We start from the raw sequence: 15,074 nt of genomic DNA on the forward strand, positions 1-15,074 counted from the left end.
TTTATGTTTAATATACATCTTCTATTCATAGCCTGAAGGTAATTTTATACCATACTTTTAGTGCTTTTGTGCATGAAACATCCATGCCTTAGTCATGGATGATTCCAGATTTTGACATTCTGGATAAAGGATGCTTCACCAATAATACCATGATCGGAATAACCATTAAAATGAAAGAAATGGAGAGGGAGAATTTAATAGAGGGTGGGGTGGGGGATCAAATAGTGGCCCAAGAGGAGCTTGTAGTCCTCAACCTCTGCAGACCCACTGGGACCCCCACTTTTCAGGCCAAAAACATAGGCTGCATGACCTTTTATGGCAATTCTCTTTGAGAATGTGTTGCAGTCCCAGCTGCATGCCTGCACTAATACATTTTTTAAAATCCCATTTCTCAAAACCAGCATTTTTGGGCACTTTGGGAGTGCATTCCCATTTGGCGAAGCATTTTTGGCAGTGTGCGAACTCTTCTGGGAATCCTGTGGTGTAATATTAGCCTCCAAACCACTCACAACTGTCTAGCTCAGTGTAATCTTAGCACCGGCAAATATTAGTTTTTTGGCCAAAGGACAGTTTTGGGGTGCCCTGTTGCTTCCAGAAGCTCCATATTCCGTCCCCTAAAGGGGAAGTGAATGGTCCTGGAAACTGTCAGGGAAAAAACTTCACATTTTACATAGACATTCAGGCCACCACGGACTATGTGTTGTCGAAGGCTTTCATGGCCAGAATCACTGGGTTGCTGTGAGGTTTCCAAAAGCATTCTCTCCTGATGTTTCACCTGCATCTATGGCAGGCAGCCATACAGCAACCTCACAACCTCTGAGGATGCCTGCCATATAGATGCAGGCAAAAGGTCAGGAGAGAGTGCTTCTGGAACATGGAAAAGTCACAGCAACCCACCATAGACTCCTTACTATCCAAAAATACTGGTCTTTAAGAACCAGGAGTGGATTTGGGGCTTATTTCCTGGTCCCAAGGCCAAATACTTGCCCCAGTTGTGCGCCCCTGACCTAATGAGATAGATATCCCCCTTTAAAACCCCTTAATAGAACAAGACGCTGGGGGAATTGCGGCTAAAAGGATGGCCAGGCTGACAGATAAGCCGGCCAAAATGATTATAGGGTTAGAGAAGCAGATGAAAGCCTAATGAATTGACGGAGATGTGTAGACAGAAAGAGGCAGGTTTTTTAAAAAAGACAGCTACGGAGAAGGACAGGCGGAGACAGGGAGAGAAAGATCTCAAAATATTCCATCGTTTCAGAGGAAATGCGGCAGGAGAGGCAACCCACACGGCCCCCCCTTTCCACTCGGGGAGAGGAATAATCTCTCTTTTCTTGTATTAATAATCAATGTCCTTTTGGGGACGTTCCTTGGAGGGAGAATCTCTTTTTTGGATGTATTTTTTTCTTCCATGGCAGCACACTGCAGGGACACACAGGGAGGAGAGCGCATGTATGCGCATACCCCCGCTCATAGAAGGGAAAGATGGGTTTATGGAGGATTCGGGGAGAAGAAAGATGAGCATGTGACAGCGCACAAAGCACACGCTCTCCTGTGACATTCGCCACCCCGGCGCCCTTCTCCGCGCCACCATGGCCTCTCTCTCCATGCTGCTGCCAACCTATGGCTTTCCTTGCCCCCATGCGCCTGCGCGGGCCCAGCCTGGTCCCCCAGGTGCAACCATGGCAGCTTTTTGCACATTGCAGGGCATCTGTGCGCCAGGAAAGAAAGAGACGCAGGAAAGGCTTCTTATCTTTTCAGTTTTTGGGGAGGATTTGGGATTCCTACAATCCCAGATCCACGTCACCCCCTTTTCTTCCTCCCATTGCCACCCCGATATTCCTCCCCCTGTGATGCCCTGGGCCTGGTTGCCGTGGTACTCCGTCACTACGAGCATCCGTGCATCTCCGTGGCAACCGGAGTTCCAGAGCGGAGCAGCGATGGTTCTCGCTTACTCATCCTCCTCTTGCCAGAAATCCCAGCCTGCCCGTCCAACCCAAGGGAGCGGTGTTCGGAGTTGGTGCTGGAGCGGAGGCAGGGAGGCCTCTTTTTCCCTGTCCTGCTGGCAAGGGAAAAGACACTCGGTGCCAACCCAGGCGGCTTCCCATGCCAGGAAAGAGAGGAAGACAAAAGAGCCCCTGTGCAAGTACAGAGTGCTTCCCCTCTCCCTTGACCCCTACAAAGCAAATGAACAAGTTAGACCTGCTCAATAAATCCCTGATGATTTTGGTGAGACCTGGGGTGCATCCACGCTGTCCAGTGAATGCAGTTTGACACCACTTTAACTGCCAAGGATGAGAGCTCTAGAATCATGGGAGTTGTCGTTTTGTGGGGCCAGAAAGGGCAAACTTGGGCTCTCCAAGTGTTTTGGACTGTAACTCCCAGAATTCCTAACAGCCTCAGGCCCCTTCCTTTTCCCCCTCAGCCGCTTAAGCGGCTGAGGGGGAAAAGGAAAGGGCCTGAGGCTGTTAGGAATTCTGGGAGTTGCAGTCCAAAACACCTAGTTTTCTCGTGCCTAGTCTATCCATTCCAGGCTTTAGTCCAAACTCTAAGAGAGTCAGATGTTCGTATGCACTAATGCTGATGTTTGTATGCATTAATTCAGATATTTGTATGCACTAATGCTGCAAATCACTCAAGGTTAGGCTGGCTGATCAGCTGGGCAACAAATGGTGGAAAACACCCCAAAATGTATTGAATTATAACTCCCAGCATCCCCCTGCCAACACTACACCGGAGGCAGCTAAGCACATCCATGTACAGTAGAGTCTCACTTATCCAAGCTAAACGGGCCAGCAGAAGCTTGGATAAGCGAATATCTTGGATAATAAGGAGGGATTAAGGAAAAGCCTATTAAACATCAAATTAGGTTATGATTTTACAAATTAAGCACCAAAACTTCATGTTATACAACAAATTTGACAGAAAAAGTAGTTCAATACGCAGTAATGTTATGTTGTAATTACTGTATTTACGAATTTAGTACCAAAATATCACGATATATTGAAAACATTGACTACAAAAATGGCTTGGATTCTCCAGAGGCTTGGATAAGCGAGGCTTGGATAAGACTCTACTGTATCTATCCATCCTCATTCTAAGCTTCAAAGATACCTGGGTTTAGGACTACAACTCCCAGAAATCCCAAGAAAGCATGTCTACAAGGGGATTCTAGGAGCTGTCAAGGGAGTAAATTGCCTGAGTGCATTATTCATGGAGGAGATATCTCTCATGACAACATACAGGATCCTCAGAAACAGGGTTGCTCATCTTTGGACTACAAATCACAGAATCCCCCAGCCAAGATAAGGATTTATAGAGGAGAGGATGGAGGAAGAGGAGGAGGAGGAGACATTGGCTTCATGGAGCCTCCATGGTCAGGAGCAGTGTACATTTGTAAAAGCCAACAGGGAAGAAAGAGAAAATGTGAGCAATTCTAGGAGATGTCAGTAATTTTCCATCCCAAAACTGATCCCAATTCTTAAAGTCATTCTGACGCTTCCCCCCAAATTGGCTAGCAATAAGATCATAATTAATCATTAACAACATGCAATATTTAAGAAATAAGGTATTCAAGGGGGAGAGATAAATTTACCACCAAGGGTGCATCTGCACCGTAGAATGAATGCAGTTTGACACCACTTTCACTGCCATGGCTCCATGCAATGGAATCCTGGGAGTTGTAGTTTTATAAGTCTTCTCTGCCGAAGAAAGCTTTGACCTCCACAATTTACAACTATCTACATTGAAGCTGTGCCCTTGATAACCTCTGATCAAATTGTCCTGTCCCTTCCTAAAATGATATCTAAGCCCATGAGCAATGACTCCAAAGTCAATAAAGACAATCTGTGTTTGGAAGAGAGAAAAATTCTTCCTTTTCTGCACATCCTAGTGGCATGGGAAAACCCTCAGATCTACAGCTAAAGCCTCCCTTATAACACAGAGATCTATCTCTCAGCTTTAATCAATCTGCTTCCCCAGGTGTTGGGACTACAAAACCCAGAATCACTTGCCCAGCATCGATTACAATACAGGGATTTTTCAGCCTTCATCAATCTGTCTCCCTCCCAAAACATTGGGACTGCAAATCTCAGAATACTCCATCCAATCAATATCCAGGGATTTTTCAGTCTTCATAAACCCCCATAGTTTGGACTGCAAATGCCAGAATCCCCCAACTAGCATTTTTTTTTCTACAGAGAATAGTGTTCAGAATCAGGATCTTTATTTACAGCCAAATTTTAATCTGACTTGTCTATAATGTATCCAACCCAAATCCCACACTGTTAACCCTCCAATGTGAGGGGCACAGAGGTTGTGGGTTTTTTGCTCCGCATTTGGAGGACTGCACTACAAGTCCCATCCACCCAAGTTCGTCCTTGTGAACATAGGACTAGAAATTACCCACAGGCCGCTTCATGTTCAGAGTGTGAGATTGCCAACCTGATCATAAATATAGTTTATGTAGTCAGGGGGAGGGCTTGAGAGGCTTCAGCCACCGCCCCCCAAAATAATACCTTACTGGTATTATTTAAACTGTTATGTTTATTCATATCATGATCTGATCACCATGATCAATATATCCCATATGCATTGGTTATTGGGATAACAATACAAAAGGTTTGCTAGGGCAGATCCTCTTTCACTCAGATTCAGCCCCAACCCCAACCCCAAAATCAAAATCCTGGCTATGGGCCTGTTTATGGTGAAGCCAATATTCAACTCCAAGCGGGGTTTTGTAAAATGTTCTTTTTGTATGCCACATTGCTCTTCCTTTCATTGTCTCACCTTTATTGTGCCTCAAATCTACCCTAACTGCTTCTCACCCTTGAAATAACATACCCCAAAGGCCCTGTAAACCCTCCAAAGCATGACATAGTAATACAGACTCGGAAGGGACCCTTAGGACATCTAGTCCAACTCCTTGCCACTGCAGGCACACACAAGTATGCAAAATATTCAAGAATTCTGCAGCATTTTAAAGTTGACCCAATTGATTATACCATGACCTTTGAGGACTATTGGCCACTTCTGAAAATGCACAGGATGTTTTCCAGGATTTCAACTGTACTCACGGCACATTGTGACTATTTTTTATTAAGAAGCGCTGTTTTAAGAACTGCTAGTTTTAAGAACTGCTTCAGATTAATGTTTTTAGCAAGATTGCTTATTCAACTGCTTTTTTCCCCACTCCTAATTTCAGATCCAAGGCGGCTCCCGACACGGGTTAAAACAAAATGCAATTAATTCTTTTTTAATAACAGAATTTATACTAAAAATAAATAGTTGCATTTTGTTTCAACCTGTGATGGAAGCCGTTTTGGGTCTCATATGGGGAGGAAAGTTGGATAGCACTGAAATTAAGAATACATTTCAATAAATAAATATCTCATTGCAGCTGGATTTGCAAATTAAATGCAGAAATGGTTGAAAGCATCGACCAGAGAGGAGGGGAGAAAAACAGCCTGTGATTCCCATGAAACCTGAATCATATAACCTAGTGGCTCTTAACTATTGGTTTTCTAGAAATTTTGGACTTCAATTCCCAGAACTCCTGCTCCAAGGCTTCTGAGAGATAATTTGAAGAGCCAAACTTTGAGAACTACAAGTACAGTCAATGTTGAGGGATGTTGGAAGTCCTAGTCTAACACAGGCATGGGACAACTTGGGCCTTCCAGAGGTTTTGGACTGCAACTCCCACCATTCCTAACAGCCTCAGGCCCCTTCCTTTTGCCCCTCAGCCGCTTAAGCGGCTGAGGGGCAAAAGGAAAGGGCCTGAGGCTGTTAGGAATGGTGGGAGTTGCAGTCCAAAACACCTGGAATGAGGACCCAAGCCTGGTCTAACAGCATCTGTAGATTTCTATAATTCCCAGGGTAATATGTATATTTATCTCTTTTCTATCAGATGACAACATTTGTCCAATTTGACCTTTATTATTGTGTATTTATGGCTGCTTGGAGTTTCATTCTAGGATTATCTGTCCCATGTACTCAACGTGTTTTTATCCAGAAATAATTCAAACACAGATCTTACTAGTCCAGCTTTCCATTCCGACAATATCCTCATGGAAGCTACAGAAAAGCAGGACTAGAGTGCTAAAACTCCCTGGTCATGTTGTTAATCTTATCTTATTATAGTTATTGTTGTTGTTATTATTCATTGTAATCCCACCATTTTCCCAATATGGGACTTAAGACAGCAAACCATCTACTGAAAGCATTAGCAATGCGAACTCAAAACAACCCAAAAACATGAAAGTATGATTTCAAAACAACAAAACCATGTATGAAGTTAAAACATTACATTTTACATGTTAAAAATATGAATACAGTAGTCTCACTTATCCAACATAAACGGGCCAGCAGAATGTTGGATAAGCGAATATGTTGGATAATAAGGAGGGATTAAGGAAAAGCCTAATAAACATCAAATTAGGTTATGATTTTACAAATTAAGCACCAAAACATCATGTTATACATCAAATTTGACAGAAAAAGTAGTTCAATACGCAGTAATGCTATGTAGTAATGACTGTATTTACGAATTCAGCACCACAATATCACGTTGTATTGAAAACATTGACTACAAAAATGCGTTGGATAATCCAGAACGTTGGATAAGCGAGTGTTGGATAAGTGAGACTCCATATTGCGATGAAAAGGGGCACAACTCTAGTAGCTCATAGCCATCCACAGCCATTGTATCCTGCATAAATTTGTCAACCCCCTCCCTTTAGAAACCTCCAAATTGGGGGCAGCTGCTCCATCATGTGGCGGTGAGTTCCACCATTCAACCATGCTCACATTCAATCTTTGTTCTGGTCCCATGTTTATTACAATTGCACCCAACTGCATGGGGAAGAGACGAGTGAGGTAGATTTGAACCCAGCAAAATAATAATAATAATAATAACCCTGACAGCCATATTCACTGTGCTCGAAGATACAGGGATTGAAGAGAAGCACAGCCCCATAAAAATGCGTGTTCACTGTAGAAAGAATGCAGGTTGGCAACCACTTTACCTGCCTGGGTTTAATGCTGTAGAATCCTAGGGGCTGTAGTTTGGCACTCATTGCAAGGAAGGCTAAAGGCCTTGCAAAACTGCTACTCCCAGGATTCCATTGCATGGAGCCATGGCACTTAAAAGGGTGCCAAACCGCATTAATTTTGCATGGGGTATCTCAGGCATGGGCAAACTTTGGCCTTCCAGGTGTTTTGGACTGCAACTCCCAGAATTCCTAACAGCCTCAGTACCCTTCCTTTTCCCCCTCAGCCGCTTAAGCGGCTGAGGGGGAAAAGGAAAGGGCCTGAGGCTCTTAGGAATTCTGGAGTTGAAGTCCAAAACACCTGGAAGGCCAAAGTTTGCCCATGCCTGGGTTATCCCATTGCAGCTTCCTTCCTAAATTTTCACCCAGCTCATTGTCTCCCCTCCCTCTCCTTTACTGTATCCTCCCCCTAAACGTTGGGCCTAAAACATGGCGGAGGGAGAATCTCTGGTGGTCCAGAAGTGCATGGCCCACGTCTCCAACCTCAAAAGCCCATTTCAAAACAGGGCCCACTTCCAAGGGGAAATGATGGAGCGAGAACAGGAAGGAAAGCAATGAAAGAAGGAAGGAAAAATAGGAGAGGGCAAGGAAGGAAGGTAATTGCGAAGGAAGGAAGGGAACTAGGAAGGAAGGTAACTTGGAAGGAAGGTAGGTCGGTAGTTAACCAGGAAGGAAGGAAGTTAACTAGGAAGGACGGGAAGTAATTAGCAAGGAAGGAAGGAAGGTAACTAGGAAGGAAGGAAGTTAACTAGGGAGGGAGGGAGGGAGGGAGGAACGTAACAAGAGAGGAAGATACTTGGGAAAGAAGGAAGGTAACTAGGGAGGGAGGGAGGAAGGAAGGAAATTAGGAAGGAAATTAGGAAGGAAGGAAGGTAACAAGGGAGGAAGGTAATTGGGAAGGAAGGAAGGGAACTAGGAAGGAAGGATGGTAAGTTGGAATGAAGGAAGGTAACAAGGGAGGAAGATAATTGGGAAGGAAGGAAGGGAACTAGGAAGGAAGGATGGTAAGTTGGAATGAAGGAAGGTAACAAGGGAGGAAGGTAATTGGGAAGGAAGGTAACTATGAAGCCAGGAAGGTAAGTTGGAATGAAGGAAGGTAACTAGGAAGGAAGGAAGGTACTTAGGAAGGAAGGAAGGAAGGCAACAAGGGAGGAAGGTAATTGGGAAGGAAGGAAGGGAACTAGGAAGAGGAAGGAAGGTAATTAGGAAATAAGGAATGTAACTAGGAAGGCAGGAAGGTAAGTTGAAATGAAGGAAGGTAACTAGGAAGGAAGGAAGGTAATTAGGAAGGAAGGAAATCTGGGTGGAAGGAAGGAAGGTAATTAGGAAGGAAGGAAGGAAGGAAGGAAGGAAGGAAGGAAGGAAGGAAGGAAGGAAGGAAGGAAATCTGGGTGGAAGGAAGGAAGGTAATTAGGAAGGAAAGAAAGAAAGAAGTAAGGAAGGTAACAAGCGAGGAAGGTAATTGGGAAGGAAGGAAGGGAACTAGGAAGAGGAAGGAAGGTAATTAGGAAGGAAGGAAGGTAACCAGGAAGGAAGGAGGGTAGCTAGGAAGGAAGGTAACTTGGAATGGGAAGAAAGGAAGGGCTTGGAAGGAAGAGAGGAGGGCTTGGAAGAGCATGAAATATGCATGTGAAAGAGAAAAGGAGAAGGCAGAAGGAGGGGAGAGAGCGAGAGAGAGCAAGGCAGGTGTCAAGAGGAGCAAAATGGATGGATGGGGAGATGGGAGAAGGAAGGAAGGAAGGAAAATACGAGGAAAGCTTTCCAAGAGCATGTGAAAAGATGCCTGTGAAAGCGAGAGCGGGGACAAGCAGGAGAGAGAAGGAGGAGAGAGAGACAAGACAGCAAGGCAGGTGTCAAGAGGAGCAAAATGGATGGAGGAAGGGATGGAGGAGAGAAGAGGAGGAGGAGGAGGCAAGGATGCACCGAAAGCCATTGCAAGCCAGGCGGAAGGAAGGAAGGAAAGAAGAAAGGATGGAGGAGAGGAGAGGAAAGGGAAAGAGAAGGAGAGGGAAAGGGAAGGGAAGGAGAATGAGGCACGATGCCTCCTCCATTGCAGGAGATACAAAAAAAGGATGGAGATGGAGGAAAGGATGGCAGCAGGCAGGATGTGCCCACCGATGAAGGCATTACCTGGGGGGTTTTTTGGAGGGGGAAATGGGAGAAGAGAAGCCCCGGGGAGGAGGAGGCTTCCTTCGAAACCAAGCGGGGATTTCCTGGGAGAGGGATGGAGAAGCCGGGGCCTGGCTCAACCGGGTGGGTGGGTGGGTGGGTGGGTGGGGGGATTCGGATGGGGATGAAGGGAGCGCAAAAGATGGAGCCCTAAAAAGGGGGGGGGGCTCTCCTTACCTCCGCAAAAGCAGCTCCGCCGGCTCCGGGGAGGGGGGCTCTCCTCTTCTTCCTCTTCCTCCTCTCCCTCTTCCTCCTCCTCCTCCTCCTTGGCCCTGCGATGGCCGCATCCTGGGGTGGGGGCTGGGAAAGGGGGAGGGGGAGGGAGGGAGGGAGGGAGGCAGGCGGGGGGCTGCTCAGCCGAAGGCCATGGGGCTCCTCGGGGGCGGCGGGGAAGGAGCCCAGAGGAAGGAAGGAAGGAAGGAAGGAAGGAAGGAAGGAAGGAAGGAAGGAAGGAAGGAAGGAAGGAAGGAAGGCAGGGAGGGGGGAGGGAAAGGCCGACCCCCTCCTCCTTCTCCTCCTTCTCCTCCTTCTCCTCTGGCTGAGGTGGGCCTGAGGCCGGCCGCCCCTCCCTCCCGCCCTGCCTGAGGCCGCCGCCGCCGCTGCCGCCGCGCTCCTCTCTCTCTCTCTCTCTCGCTCTCTCGCTCTCTCGTTCTCCCTCTCTCTTCTCGGCTCCTGGCCTGCCTCCCTCTGCCTGCCTCGCCGCCTCGCCTCGCCCACCGGCCCCGCATCAGCAGCCGACGCGCCAGGGCAGGAGGGGAGGGGCCAGGGGGAGGAGGAGGAGGAAGAGGGACCCCCACCCCCCACACGCTCAGATGGGGAAGGAAGATGGGAAGAGCAGAGAGGGAGGAGGCAGAAGAGGGAGGAGGGGAGAGGGGAAGAGGAAAGAGAAGAAGAAGAAGAAGAGAAGGAAGAAGAGAAAGAAGAAAGAAGAGAAGAACAAAGAGGGAGAAGAGGGAAATGGAAGATGGGTAGAAGAGAAGAAAAGAGCAGAGAGGAAGAAAGAGAAGAAAGAAGAGGGAGAAGGAAGATGGGAAGACGGAAGAAGAGGGAGAAGGAAGATGGGAAGAGAAAAGAAGAGAAGAATAGAGAGGAAGAAGGAAGAAGAGGGAAATGGAAGAATGGGAAAAGGAAAAATAAAAAAGAGAAGGATAGAGAGGAAGAAGAAAGAAGACGACATATAAGAAGATGAAAGAAGAGGGAGAAGGAAGATGGGAAGACGGAAGAAGAGAAGAGCAGAGAGGGAGAAGAAGAGGGAAATGGAAGAATGGGAAGAGGAAGAATAAAAAAGAGGACAGAGGAAGAAGAAAGAAGAGAAGGACATAAGGAAAAGAAAGAAGAGGGAGAAGGGAGATGGGAAGATGGAATAAGAGCAAAGAGGGAGAAGAGGGAAATTGAAGATGGGAAAAGGAAGAAGGAAAAAGAGAAGGACAGAGAGGAAGAAGAAAGAAGCGAAGGACATATAAGAAGAAAGAAGAGGAAGAAGGAAGATGGGAAGACGGAAGAAGAGAAGAGCAGAGAGGGAGAAGAGGGAAATTGAAGATGGGAAAAGGAAGAAGGAAAAAGAGAAGGACAGAGAGGAAGAAGAAAGTGGAGAAGGACATATAAGAAGAAGAAAGAAGAGGGAGAAGGAAGATGGGAAGAGCAGGGAGGAAGAAAAAAGAAGAGGGAGGACGAAGAAGAAAGGTGGGAAGAAGAAAGATGGGAAGGATAGAGTGGAAGAAGAAAGAAGCGGGAGGAGGACGATAGGAAAAGGAAGATGAGAAGAGCAGAGAAGAAGAAGAGAGGAAGAAGAGAGATGAGAAGAGCAAAGAGGAATAATAATAATAATAATAGCTTTATTTATATCCTGCCACCATCTCCCAGAAGGACTTGGGGTGATTTAAGGAAGAAGAAAGAAGAGGGAGAAGGAAGATGGGAAGAAGAAGGATTAGAAGAGCAGAGGGGAAGAAGAAGGAAGAGAACCATGGGAAGAAAAAAGAGTGAGGAAGGAGAAAAGAGGGAGTAGAAAGACAAGGAATGGAGAAGTAGAAGAAAATGTGAGAGAAGAAAAGGGAAGTGGAGAAAGGGGGACCGGTGAGAGGAAGACAGAAGAAGCGGAGAGAAGGGAGGAAGAGAGAGAAAAGAAAATGGGAAGAAGGAAAAGAAGGGAGGGTGGATGAGAAGAAAGTTGGGAAGAAGTGGGGGATATGAATGAAGAGAAGCAAGATGGGAAAAGAGGGAGAAGGAAGAAAGGTGGGAGATGGGGAAGGATTGAGGGAAATAAAGATAGGGAGAAGAGAGAGAAGGAGGGGAAAAGACAGAAGAAGGGAGGATGGAGGAGGAGAAGCAGGTCAAGATGAGTGAGAAAAGAAGGAGAGAGGAAAAAGAGAAGGTGAAGAAAAAAGAAAGATGCAAGAGAAGGAAAAAGAAATTCATGAGAGTAAGAAGAGACAAGGAGGAAGGGAAAGCAAGAGTGGATACAGAGGAAAAGTGAGGGAAGAGAAAGGGAGAAAGAGAAAGGGAATGGAAGGCGGGAAGAAGAAGAGAGCAAGAATCAGAAAGAGGGGTCAAGGTGGGAGAAAGAAGCCAGAGAGGAGAATACAAATCAAAGAGAAGGAGCGAGAAAGGCAAAAAGGAGGGGAGCCGGAATCTATATCTGCTTTGGTGGTTGGCAGGCCACCAAAGGAGAGCAATAAATAGATGGATATCAGATGCTGGGAGTGAAAACCGCCAGTAAGCAAATACGGGAAGGTGATATCAACAGAGGAAAGGGAAAACAGGCCGGAGATCATTGCGGGAAGGGATCCTTTCCAAAAGGAAGCAAGGGCTCCGCCGGGGAGTTCCAAGTGCCATCGTCCACCTCCTCCGTTCAGGCCACATCCATTCAGGCCGGCCTGGTTCCCTCTCCCATCGCCTCCCTTTTGCCCTCAGGGACCCGGGTGAATGGTTATTGACGGGATTCAATTGACCAAAAAAACAGGCAGGAGAGAGCCAAGGATGCCTAGCTGCGCTGATTGGGTGAGGGAGGGCGCATCTACACTGCACAAGGGGTGCAATTTGGCACCACTTCAACCGCCATGGAATCCTGGGACGATTGTTTGGTGAGGCACTAGCACTTTTTGGCAGAGAAGGCCTTGTAAGACTATACTGTGTTTCCCCGAAAATAAGGCAGTGTCTTATATTAATTTTTGCTCCCAAAGATGTGCTAGGTCTTATTTTCAGGGGATGTCTTATTTTTCTATGGAGACGAATTCACATTTATTGTTGAACAAAAAATGAACATTTATTATATACTGTACAGTAGTTGTCACCACAAACCAACATAACCAGACAAACTGTGAATCCTATCAAGAATTTCTTGTTACTACCATTATTTCCATGCACATGCTCTGGTGTTCTGTTTGGCAGGCGCTGGGCATTCTTCCAAACAAAAACTTTGCTAGGTCTTACTTTCGGGGGAGGCCTTATATTTAGCAATTCAGCAAAACTTCTACTAGGTCTTATTTTTCGGGGAAACAGGGTAACTCCCATGATTCCATAGTAGTGAACTAGGGCAGTTCAAGTGGTGTCAAACTGCGTCCGTTCTACAGTGTAGAGACACCCAGAGTCTCGGGGGGACCTCAGAGGTCATCAGGTTCAACCTGCTGATGTGAGAGAACCATCATTACAACCTCTGTGCATCTAGCCTTTGTTGACAAACTTATTTATTTATTTATCGTGTCAGAAGCAAATTGAGGGTAGAGTTATCATGTATTTAAAAACACAAGCAAAGTTTAAAACTTAGCATTCTACTAAATGTCCTTTGACCAGAAGCTGGCCACTTGGAGTGTCTCTGGTGTTGCTGTGAGAAGGTCCTCCATGGTGTATGTGCCAGGGCTCAGACCGCATTGCAGTCAGTGGTCTGTGGTTTGCTCTTCTCCACATTCGCATTTCACGGACTCCACTGAGCCACACTTCTGAAGATTGGCTCTTCACCTCGTGGGGCCAGAGCACAGTGTGCCCAGCGCCCTCCGAGTCACCCAGTCTTCTGTGTGCTCAGGGGGAGCTTCTCACCTGATATCAGCCATGAATTGAGGTTCTGGGTTTTAGCCTGCCACTTTTGGACTCTTGCTTGCTGAGGTGTTCCTGCGAGTGTCTCTGTAGATCTTAGAAAGCTAAGGCATTGGCGTGCTGGCTGATATCTGAACAGAAGATGGGCTGGAGATGTCACTGCCTTAGTCCTTCCATTGCTGGCTGTTACTTCCCAGAGGATGCCAGGTAGTGCAATACTGGCTAAATAGAAATATGTTCTACTTCTATATAGACACTCTATTTATCAGTTTGATTGTTTGCCCATTTATGTCCATATTGGACTTTTAATGCGGTGGATGATTGTTTATATTTCCTTCTCTTAATTATGTTTTTTTAAACTTTGACCTGTTTAATTTGTTTTTAAATGTGATGCTTGTTGTTTTAACTGTTTGATTTTGTGATGTTATGTGATTTGTATTGGGCTTGTCCCCATGTGAGCTGCTCTGAGTCCCTGTTGGGGAGATGGAGGCGGCATACAAAAATAAAGTTATTATTATTACTATAAATAGTATCATTTATCCAGTGGTGTGGGGTATAGACATCCTGTGATAATGTGGCATGTCTCATTAAGAGCCACATCCACTGTGGTGAGCTGTAGTGCATACTGGGCATGTATACTCAGCAGCAGAGTGGCAAGGCACAAGGGCTGATGTATTCATTGTGTCTGGTTGTGATCCCCAGGTTGTGCCAGTCAGCTTTTGTACGATATTATTTCTAGCACCCACTTTTTGCTTGATAAAAGTTCCCAGGTATTTGGGTATGCTGCAATGTTCCAGTGGAATTCCTTCCTAGGTCATCCTCAGAGCTTGAGATGCCTGTCTGTTTTTAGGGTGAAAAACACATGTCTGCGTTTTAGATGAATTAGGGATCAGCTGGTTTTCCCTGTAATAGGCAATAAGAGCACCTAAGCTTCTGAAAGCTTGTGTTCAACCATTTCAAAGCTCCCTACTTGATGGTGATGGCACGATTGTTAGCATAGATGAAACTCTTCGTCCGTCCTGGTAGTGTAGTGGCTGATCATTGTGTAATGTTAAACATTGATGGAGCGAGCACACTCCCTGAGGCAGGCCATTCCTCTGTTTTCGCTATCAGCTTCTCTGGCCCTGGAACTCAACAAAAAAGCTCCTGTTTTGTAGCGGATTTCTTATGAAGCGGGTAAGGTGGTAATCCTTTGTGATATTATAATTTTTTCTTAGGAGAAGGCGTTAATTTGCAGTGTCATGAGCTGCTGACAGGTCTACGGAGACAGCTCCTGTAATCTGCTGCCTTTCCAAACCATCTTCTATGTGCTGAGTCAGGTTCAACATTGGGATGTGCAGCTTTTTCCTTTTCTGAAACCAGCTTGCTGTAGAACCATACATGGGTCTATTTTTCCATAATTCTATGCAAAATAAGTATCTCAAGAACTTTGTAAAAATGGTACAACAAAGAGATTGGTCTTTTGGGTTCCTTACGGTCATTGCCTGGTTTCAAGATGGCTATGACTCCTGCTTTCCTCCAGATTTTAGGCTGAGGAGGAAAAGAAAGGGACCTTAGGCTGTTAAGAATTGTGGGAGCTGAAGTCCAAAACACTGGGAGGAAGGCCAAAGTTTGCCCATGCCTGGTATAGATGAAAGGGAACCAAATCCCAGCAGACACCGAGTGCACACTGTACAAGTGGTGCATCCCTTATCTTAAATATTTAGGACCAGACGTGTTTTGGATTTCAGGGGTTTTTAAGCATTTGGAATAATTGTGTTTGGATAAACTTACACAATAATATCTCTTGAAGTGAGGATTCAAGTCTAAACGTGAAATTAATTTATGTATCAT

General features: G+C 45.8%; 1 protein-coding gene across 2 annotated transcripts in view; it reads right to left on the minus strand.

The window, feature by feature from the left end:
- The window catches only part of nlgn2 (neuroligin 2), a 70,679-nt gene extending 60,712 nt beyond the window's left edge, over window positions 1-9,967 (minus strand). Inside the window, exon 1 of one of the 2 annotated variants that reach the window (XM_062983674.1) lies at window positions 9,390-9,967. The gene's annotated coding sequence lies outside the window, so the exon portion shown is untranslated. The remainder of the gene's footprint in view (window positions 1-9,389) is intronic. The other variant, XM_062983673.1, reaches the window with a different exon arrangement.
- Between the last annotated feature and the right edge of the window lie 5,107 nt (window positions 9,968-15,074).

This window comes from Anolis carolinensis, chromosome 6 (genome assembly GCF_035594765.1).
Source record: "Anolis carolinensis isolate JA03-04 chromosome 6, rAnoCar3.1.pri, whole genome shotgun sequence".
NCBI lineage: Eukaryota > Metazoa > Chordata > Lepidosauria > Squamata > Dactyloidae > Anolis > Anolis carolinensis.